This window comes from Propithecus coquereli, unplaced genomic scaffold (genome assembly GCF_000956105.1).
Source record: "Propithecus coquereli isolate 6110/MARCELLA unplaced genomic scaffold, Pcoq_1.0 Scaffold67, whole genome shotgun sequence".
In the NCBI taxonomy this organism is placed as follows: domain Eukaryota; kingdom Metazoa; phylum Chordata; class Mammalia; order Primates; family Indriidae; genus Propithecus; species Propithecus coquereli.
The window spans coordinates 305,099-315,081 of NW_012152729.1; the positions used below are offsets into that span (position 1 = coordinate 305,099).

Genomic DNA, 9,983 nt, shown 5'->3' on the forward strand with positions numbered 1-9,983 from the left:
ACATCTATTGAAAAACCTAAAATTAACTTGAACAAATGGAGACACACCATAACAACAAAAAATTATCATTAACAAATGTCAGGCCTCCAAAATTAATATATGAATACAATGTAATTCCAAGCAGTGGGCTTTTTTTGAGTTTTTTCTGAACTCAAAATCATTTTCAATCCATATAGATAATAGAATACATACTTAAGAGTAGTAAAAAAAAAAAAATGAAAAACTATAGTGATAGAAACTTTTCTTCATAGAAAGTAACTTTCTAGCTAAGTTACCCAAAACAGTAAAAAAATGGTAAAGGAAGAGAAAAACAGAACATGTAAAAAATAAAGCAAATATGGGAACTTAACATATAACAAGGTGCCTTTTAATTCATTGAGGAAAGAATGGTTTGCTTGGTCCTGGAACAGCTGGCTCTCTATACAAAGGAAAATCACATACTACCCCCCCCAACCTCACATACCATTCAAATGTTAACTCCAGATGAGTAACTACATTAATGCTTAATTTTTTTAAACCACAATATTAAAAAGAATATTTAGGAGAACATTTGCATATTCTTAGTATAGAAGGAACTTGTCTAAGTAAGACAGTTTCAGAAGCCATAGAAGAAAAGAGGGACATTTATGACTACTTAAAAATGTCTGTGACACAAATAAGGTTAAGAGAAAAATGAAAGACAAGCAAAATACATGTGCTATATGACAAAGAATTAATATTCCATAAGGTGTTCCTACAAGATAAGAAAAGGAGAAAAACGAGAGAAATGAAAAGGAAATCCAAATGGTAATTAAGTATATCAAGTAAGTCTAACCCCAGCAACAGGAAAACTAAAATTAAGACAAAACTGAGACACCATTTATCATCTAGCAGACTAGTAAAAATTAAGTATTTACATCCAGTGGTTTAATGATATGGATACTGCTAGTAGGAGTGAAAATTATGACAACCAATTTAGAGAGTAATCTGTAATAACATTTAAAACACATTTCTCTGTTAACACAGAAATCCCAGTTTGGAGACTCTAGTCTGTAGAAATAAAAGCATCAGCAAATAAGGTGACATGTACGTGGATATTTATTGTAGCACTGTTTACAGTGGCAAAAATCTAGACACGATCTAAATGTCTACAAGAAAATAGCTGAATAAATTATGGTACATTCATGCTACAAGACACAATAGCTATTTAAAAATTGCTCTCTCAATGTACACCTTAAGGCCAGGCTGGGTGGCTCATGCCTGTAATCCTAGCACTCTGGGAGGCTGAGGTATGAGTGCTTGAGGTCAGGAGGCCAGCCTGAGCAAGAGCAAGACCCCTGTCTCTTCTAAAAATAGAAAAAATTAGTCGGGCATGGTGGCGTGTGCCTGTAGTTCCAGTTACTCTGGAGGCTGAGGCAGGAGGACCGTTTGAGCCCAGAAGTTTGAGACTGCTGTGAGCTAGGCTGACGCCAAAGCACTCTAGTCTGGGTGACAGAGCTAGTAGACTCTGTCTCAAAAAAAGTAAAAATAAATAAAAATAAAAATAAACCCACCACCTTTTGACAAAGATATTGCCAAAAAAAAAAAAAAAAAACAGGGGAAAAAAAAAAAAAACCCTTAAAGCCAGGTGGGGTGGCCTGCCCCTGTAATCCCAGCACTTTAGGAGTGCAAGGCAGGAGGATCACTTGAGGCCAGGAGTTTCAGACCAGCCTGGGAAACAGTGAGACCCCGTAGTGGGTCTCTACAAAAATTTAAAAATTAGCTGGGCACGGTGGTATATGGCTATAGTCCCAGCTACTCAGATGGCTGCGGTGGGAGGATCACTTGAGCCTAGGAGTTCCAGGTTACAAAGAGTTACGATCAAGCCACCACATCCCACCCTGAGTGACAGAATGAGACCCTATCTCAAAAAAAAAAAAAGATACAATGTAACAAGATAGGCAGGGCATGGTGGCTCACACCTGTAATCCTAGCACTTTTTGGGAGGCTGAGGTGGGAAGACTGTTTGAGGCCATGAATTCGAGACCAGCCAGAGCAAGAGCCAGACCTGGTCTCCACAAAAAATAGAAAAATTAGCCAGGTGTGGTGGTGCACGCCTGTAGTCCCAGCTACTCAGGAGGCTGGGACAGGAGGATCACTTGAGCCCAGTAGTTTGAGGTTGCAATGAGCTATGATGAGGACACTGCACCGTAGCCTGGGCAAGAGAGCGTGACCCTGTCTTAAAAAAAAAAGAAAGAACAAGACAGAATTATATTTACTGACCATGTTTAAAAAAGCTTTTCATAGAGTAATATAAACAATATAATCTCTCTTTTGTAAAGGCAAAGATTTCCTATACATGCACATTTATGTTAATATATAAAGTCCTAAGTATGGAGAGAAATATTGAAGATACCCACAATCTGGTAAAATGGTTGGGGAGTAACAATGGAAAGGGTTGTGGAAATTAGCAGCTTTCTTAAGAGAATATCTTTCCATTTTTTCACTTATTACAATGGACAATTACAAAAAAAATCTCACAAGGATAAAAGTATATCATTCAAACACAAACCCAGGTGTAGTGGTGTGTACCTACAGTCTCAGCTATTTGGGAGGCTGAGGCAGAAAGAGCGCTTGAGCCCATGAGTTCAAGGCTGTAATGTGCTATGATCATGACTGTGAACAGCCACTGAATTCCAGTCTGGGAAACATAGTGAGATCGTGTATCTTAAAACATACACACACACAAAATGGGGGAAGTCAGTAACAAATCATTGAACTATCAACATATTTCCATTGTTGGGAAAAAGACTGAAGTTCCCAACTTACTCTTAGTTCCTTAAGCATAATGAATTACATAATAGATATTCTAAAGAAAGAAAAGATGGTGGGAAAAGCAGATTTCTTTGCTGTCACTTGAAGCTTTTGCTGAGTAAATCACAAAGAGAAAAGGTTAATGTCTATTTTGGAATTAAATATTTAAACACTCTAATACTTTCAGAGATAGAAGACAAGATTTTACATGTTTTCTAAACCTGAAAATAAACTTCATTGACATCAACGCTACCAGCCACAAGTAAATGACTTGCAGTAGAATCCCATAACTCAATCAGGACCCTGACTGCTTTTGGCTCTAGCATTGACTAATTACTGTATGTCAGAATACCTGAACAATTTTTCCAAATTACTATCTTTCATCTACTCTACCCAGTAAGTACTAAGTGCCAGGCACAGTGCTGTGTGCTAGGGATACCATAAATTAGACAGTTCTCAGAAGCTGAAGGAAAAAGAGACTATTCAACAAGTACTGAAATGTGCTACACCCCTATGCCTGTGGGTAGAGAATATGCCTGCGGGTAGAGAAGAAGGAAGAATGGGTTCACTAGGTAGAACAGAGAAAGAAAAGCTTTCCAGATATAGGCAGAACATGTACAATACGAATGAACGGGTATGAGGTATTCAAGGAACAGCAGAAAGTTCAGTGTGTGTGTAAACAAAAATGATACATACAATCAAATGCTAGGAAATTCAAGGTGTAAGCTACTTCCTCATTCTACTTTCTTTAATAATCAACACCATTTATTAAGCTTTCATCATGAAAAGTTTCTAAAGAAAATACAGAGCCCATGCTCTCACTGGTGGAGAAAAAATACACATTTTAAAACATCAAATATATTGAGTACTACCACAATAGTATTTTTTCTTACAATGAAGGTTTTCTCCTTCAGTAACAATACCAAAAACCTAATATCTACAAAGATTCAATTAATTTTATACAGTGTGCCTAATTATTTTCAGCTAGTTTTCCCAACCAGTCATCTCAAATCAATATTTTCATCATGTTTTAAAAGTATAACGATTTCAAATTTTTAAAAAAAATGGAAAGGAATCAATTTTTTATGCGGATTTTTTTAACAAAAGAAAATTTTTAAAAATCTTTCCTTTTCTTCAGCTTAAAAGTGAACAATTTCTCAATAGTGAGGTTTAGGTTCACTAACTTGAGCTGTGAAACCAATAATGGAACTCCTTTTACTTTGAGTTGCACAACTGTATTACCATTTACAAAAGTTATCTCTTACAACCAAATACAATTTGAGTATCCCTTATCTGAAATGCTTGGGATCACGAGTGTTTCGGATTTCAGAGTTTTTCAGATTTTGGAATATCTGCATTATACTAGACGGGCATCCCCAATCTGAAAATCCAAAACCTAAAATGCTCCATGTCGGTGCTCAAAAAGTTTCAGATTTTGAAGCATTTGGGATTTCAGATTAAAGATTCTCAACCTGTAGTGTACATCATCTATTCTACGACAGTCTTAATTTTAACACAAAGGATTATAAAAAGGGGAGTGCAAAAAGTTATTTCACAGTCCCAAATATCTAAGACCACGTTTTTCTCATATTTGCTACTCCCAGGAATCTATAACATTAACCTCAAAACCAGACAAACTGAAAAGTCTAGGATGCTCAGTATAACACACAAGCTTGAGTTTGCAAAGCAACTGCCTATCAGGTTACACTGTGACTATTGTACTCTTTCTCCTCCTTCTCACAGAGAAAGGGGGAGAAAAACCACTTGCGTTTAAGATGTCTTTTATTATTCATAAAGTACAAAGGTCACATGTATTTTCCTCAGCTTTTGTTGTTGTTTTTTTTTTTTTGAGACAGAGTCTCACTCTGTTGCTCAGGCTAGAGTGGGTGGTGTCAGCCTAGCTCACAGCAACCTCAAATACCTGGGCTTAAGCGATCCTCCTGCCTCAGCCTCCCGAGTAGCTGGGACTACAGGCATGCGCCACCATGCCTGGCTAATTTTTTCTATATATTTTTAGTTGTCCAGCTAATTTCTTCCTGTTTTTAGTAGAGACGGGGTCTCGATCTTGCTCAGGCTGGTCTCGAACTCCAGACCTCGAGCTATTCTCCTGCCTCGGCCTCCCAGAGTGCTAGGATTACAGGTGTGAGCCACCACGCCTGGCTTCCTCAGTTTTTATAAAATTTTTTCCTTCTAAACCTTAATTTTTCACTAACAACATTTATAACTTATTAATTTTATTTCTCCAATTGAGTAGGTTTTAAAAAAATTAAACTTCCAAGTACCTAGTGAAAAAAGCATTTCTTATTTCAATCATTTTATCCTAAACCTTGCCTTCGTATACTAAAGTGTCAGCTAATGCTGACTCAACAAGTTTTCCAAGTGTGGGGTTCCCCCCCTCACTCGGGACACTTCAAACTTTGACAGGTTTCTTCTAGCAACCAGAACGCAGAATTAAGTGCTTTGTGTTACTCTTTCAGTGAAGAAAAAAAACTTACATGTATTTTCAAGGTAGAAATGACACCTCTTTCCCCTTTTCTCTTTCCTGACTTCACTGAAATAGAATTTTCTACACAAAAAGGCAACTAGAAAAATCCTAATATGTTTTGACAGAGATACGATTTTTAAAATCTATAAGCCAAGAAATACAAGAGATTATATAAATACATATGTTCTCTTAATTTTAAAATCACTTGCTACTTTAAAAATATTACCCTGCATTAGAAAGTGAATAAAAGTAACAGATGAAAGAAAGCCAAAATCAGTAACTAAAAACAATTCATAAAGCAAGGAAAGACTAAATTACAAGCACCTAGCCAGGCAGGTGGCTCACAATTGTAATCCTAGCACTTTGGGAGGCTGAGGCGGGAAGATCACTTAAACCCAGAAGTTTGAGACCAGCCTGGGGAACACAGCGAAACACCATTTCTACAAAAAATAGAAAAATTAGCCAGGCATGGTAACACGGGCATGTAGTCCCAGCTACTCAGGAAGCTGAGGTAAGAGAAGCCCAGGAGTTTGAGGCTGCAGTGAGCTATGATGACGTCACTGCACTCTAGCCCCAGCAACAGAGACTCTGTCTCAAAAAACAAATAAATAAATTGCAACAGCTAAACAAGTTGCTGCTATTTAAAGAAAGGTAATAATTTTAGATTTTCTGAAACTAAACCTAAATAAGAGTTTTAAAGTTTTGATATCAATTAAGTCCTGCTGCACACACAAAATTTAAAAATCCTCATCAAATGCAAATAAGGGGATTAAGCATTGTGAAAATCTGTTCTGGTATGTACATTTCCAACTCATTTTTAATTAAAAATAATCTTTGGAAAATATTCAACTTTTGATGTTTGCATGATTTAGTTTTTATAAATCATAAAAAACACAGGTTTCTGTTTTTGTTTGCATACCACTGATTTTTAAAACTTTTTAAAATAAATACTGGGGTGAAATACCACCAAGGCATTTCTGGCAATTTCTGTATTTTATAGTTTCACTCTAAAATTTGCCCTCAAATCTAGAAATGTCAGTGACAGACTAGATCAAAGAACAAGCAAATGCTCCCAAAAGAAGATGAATGGAGGCTTGGTGCGGTGGCTCACGCCTGTAATCCTAGCACTCTGGGAGGCTGAGGCAGGAGGATTGCTTGAGCTCAGGAGTTCAACACCAGCCTGAGCAAGAGTGAGTCCCAGTCTCTACTAAAAATAGAAAAATTAGCTGGGTGTGGTGGCCTGCACCTGTAGTCCCAGCTACATGGGACGCTGAGGCAGGAGGCTCGCTTGAGCTCAGGAGTTTGAGGTTGCTGTGAGCTAGGCTAATGCCACTGTACTCTAGCCCCGGCAACAGAGCGAGACTCTGTCTCAAAAAAAAAAAAAGAAAAGAAATGAATGGAGGTTTCCTGAACACTAATGTTAATTAATTCAAGTGTAATGCTCAACAACCTTAGAGAAAGTACACATTTATATGTGTGCTGATCAATCCATTAAACAGTACTTTGCCGGTAATTTGTTAAAGCAAAAAGACACTTTCCACAAGTGAATGCAAACAACTTAAGAATGAATGACGTTTAAATATCAGCACATCATAATATGAAATGAACTGCATTGAGTAACACCTATCTGATAGCTCTTCCAATACCTTATTTGAAAAATGTAACTCAAAAATGGAACATTTCAGTAGAAACTGCAAGGGGCTACTTAGTAAATCAGAGAGCATTCGATAGGTGTCCAGTGTTTGACAGTTCCCTTAAACCAAAAGAGAAAATTCCATAGCTTCAGAGTAATACACACTCAACGAAATAATATCTAATAATAACTAATATATTTTTGAAAAATGTCCTTAAAACAAATAACAAGAACACTGAGTGTTTACACTGAAAATATTCAGTCTTCTCCTGAGACCCCATGTGACCTGTACAGAAATTTACCTACAGTCTCATTTCAATAGCCAGATAAGAATAATGCATCTATATGTGGCTTAGCAGTATTAAAAGATTTGACTCAGTTCAAATAATTAATTTTCAGCAGTCACTATACTGTGATTTCAAAAAAGTTATTTCTCTTTTGCAGATGTAAAAACCCAGGCTGAGATGAATAGGGGTGATTCAATCACACTCACCCAACTTGAAATGTAGGAGACAACCAGTGCATGATTGTGAAATGCTTTTTATTCAAGCGCACTAGATTGCAAGCATACTTTAAGAGTAGAACAAAAGCGGGGAGATTACAGGTACCTCGAAGGTCCACATTTTTCAAACTGAAAGTTAAGGCGTATACAGTCCAACAAATATTATGGGGAACAGTGGAAGTGAATACTTAAAATCCAACTATCCCCAGAAAAATCCAATACATGAAGTCAATACACGTATTTTTTAGAATCAGTCAGCGCAGATCACTACTGTACAAACACCTGAAAGTTAAGATCACTAAGAAACCATTCCTCTCTTCTGTTAACTAATCACTATAGCAGCCAAACTCTCCTTTCTACCTACGTCAAATTAATGTTCTCCACAGACAGATTCCCATGATCAGGGATGTATAATACCAAGAAAAATACACCAGTGACAATAAGCACCAAAAAGCTAAATGTACAGCACAGGGAAGGAATCCACAAATGAGAAAACATTTGACAGCCCCCGCCCCCTAAAAGTCATTTAATCTGCTTTATAAACATTTACCGCTGAAGTACACTCTGAGCGAATGGTTCGACGGATCTCCTACACCAAGCCCTAACACGGAAACACAACCAACCGTCCCGACTCCTTCAGGCAATCAGGAAGATCCAGGAGAATTATTAGAAACTGATGTCCGCAGAACCAGGAGTTTGGGAAGGGTAAACAGTGTACTCGCAGGTAAGTTAAAAAAAAAAAAAAGAACATGGAAAATTGGTAAAGAAGTTGATCGGAAGGTTAGAGGGAGGCGAGGCCGATGTCCGGTTCTGAGAGGACGGCATTGCAGGGGCAGGCAGCGATTAACTGGGCATTTGGAAATACTGAGAGTTCTCTGAGAGACTTGACCTGGGCACAAGATAGAAGAACGCTGATACGTGGCTCACAGAAGACACGCGGGGGTGGGGCCCGCCCCGCTAAATCCCAGGCTCCCTGAATGAGCTCTCAAAGGAGGATCACAGCCTGAGAAAGTCAATGGGTTCAAGGAGGCCCGCACCAGCCGGGCAACGCCACCGCACGGAACGCCGCTGTGCGCGGAACCTCCCGGTCCGAGGCCTCGGGGTCTGCCCTCAAGAAGTCGGAGCAGCCCCTGGGGCTCTGGGCCCCTCCTGGCCCAGCCTCTCAGTCCTCTCTTCTCACCCCCCGCAGCCTGAGACCAGACCCCTGGGACTGACAGGAAGCTTCCGGCCGAGCGCCGGCGGCAGCGGCGGGGCAAAAGAAGCAATATGCTCCCAGTGCCACGAGTGACACTCACCGGCCCGAAACCTCGAATGAAACCAGCAGCTCCGGGGGCGGCGGCAGCAGTGGCAGCAGGAACCGAACATCCAAAATGGCGGCTCCCTCGGCCTCACCACCGCTACTGCAGGCGGAGGGATCTCTAGGAAGCGGGGAGTTTTTAACTAACTTCACACACTATTGCAGAAACTTCGGTCCCTATCTTCACCTCCTGGTTGATTCCGCGTTGCCACACTGCAACTTCTCGAGCCTCCCCTCTCGGATTATCCAAGAACTCGGACCCTGCCGAGGACTATTTGCCAAGGAGGAAGCGACTGCTCCTGGCAGAGCGACGCAAAGCGTAGCAAGAGTCGGGGCTGTCACTGATGACGCGAGACGCTGCTGCCGAGTCACCGCTGCGATGAGTCTGAGCTAGAAAGATCCGGCCGACCCTGGAGCGGACGGACATTGGTTCCGCTTGTAGGGCGGGGGGCTGGATTACCAGGGAGCGGTGGGGCCACCTGAAGGGGGCGGGACTAGGTAAGGTAGCCAAGGAAGTGGGAAAGGCGAGGCAGGTCGGGGCGGAGAACCCAGTCAGGCTGAAAGGTCTTGACCCAGGAGAATCCCAAACTCTTTCTCTATCTCCTTTGAGACTTTAACTTTTTCTTTAACTTAAGAAGCATGCTTCAAATAGTCTGGGATTCTATGGTTTTATGGTATCTTTGCAACATATTTTGTGAAAACGGAGGAGGACTCAGAAGAATGGGTTCCAAGCCCAGTACCAATGCTTGTTTATTGGACAAGTCACTTGAACTCTCCAGGGCTTCAGTTTCCTCACATACAAAAAGAGAAGATTCGGACTGATGATAGCAAAACGCCTTCCAGAATGGGCTTTCTGTCTATGACTCCATGAACCAACGGCCAGAGCCAAAGAAAGTCTAACCGGACAGTTCCTGGCTAGATAAACATCTGACACAAATATTTTCCATGCCAATGTAAAGAGGGCCCTGGTACCTTGGTCCATTTAAAGGAAAGGTGACCTACCTAGACTAAAATCCTTCAAATAGATTAGCAACAACACGATAAAACACAGCACCAGGCTGGATGCCAAAGAGAATGAAACTAACCACAAATCTTGAATTTAGGACCTGAGTGTCACAGACAGGACGTTGCACTTTTTTCTTACACGGTCACTTTCATGCAGGGATTTCAAAACACTTTACAAAGATTGAACTAGGTAGGCCCACCTGTACAGTTTTGTCCCTGAACTACTGGGGCTTGCCAAGCGGCTGAAAAGAAAGGAGGCCCAGGGTGCAATGATGACGATTATCATTTT

General features: G+C 40.2%; 1 protein-coding gene across 1 annotated transcript in view; it reads right to left on the minus strand.

The window, feature by feature from the left end:
- Nucleotides 1–9,032, minus strand: part of AP1G1 (adaptor-related protein complex 1, gamma 1 subunit) — a 75,804-nt gene extending 66,772 nt beyond the window's left edge. The window contains exon 1 of the mRNA XM_012660580.1: nucleotides 8,688–9,032. The gene's annotated coding sequence lies outside the window, so the exon portion shown is untranslated. The remainder of the gene's footprint in view (nucleotides 1–8,687) is intronic.
- Nucleotides 9,033–9,983: the final 951 nt, after the last annotated feature.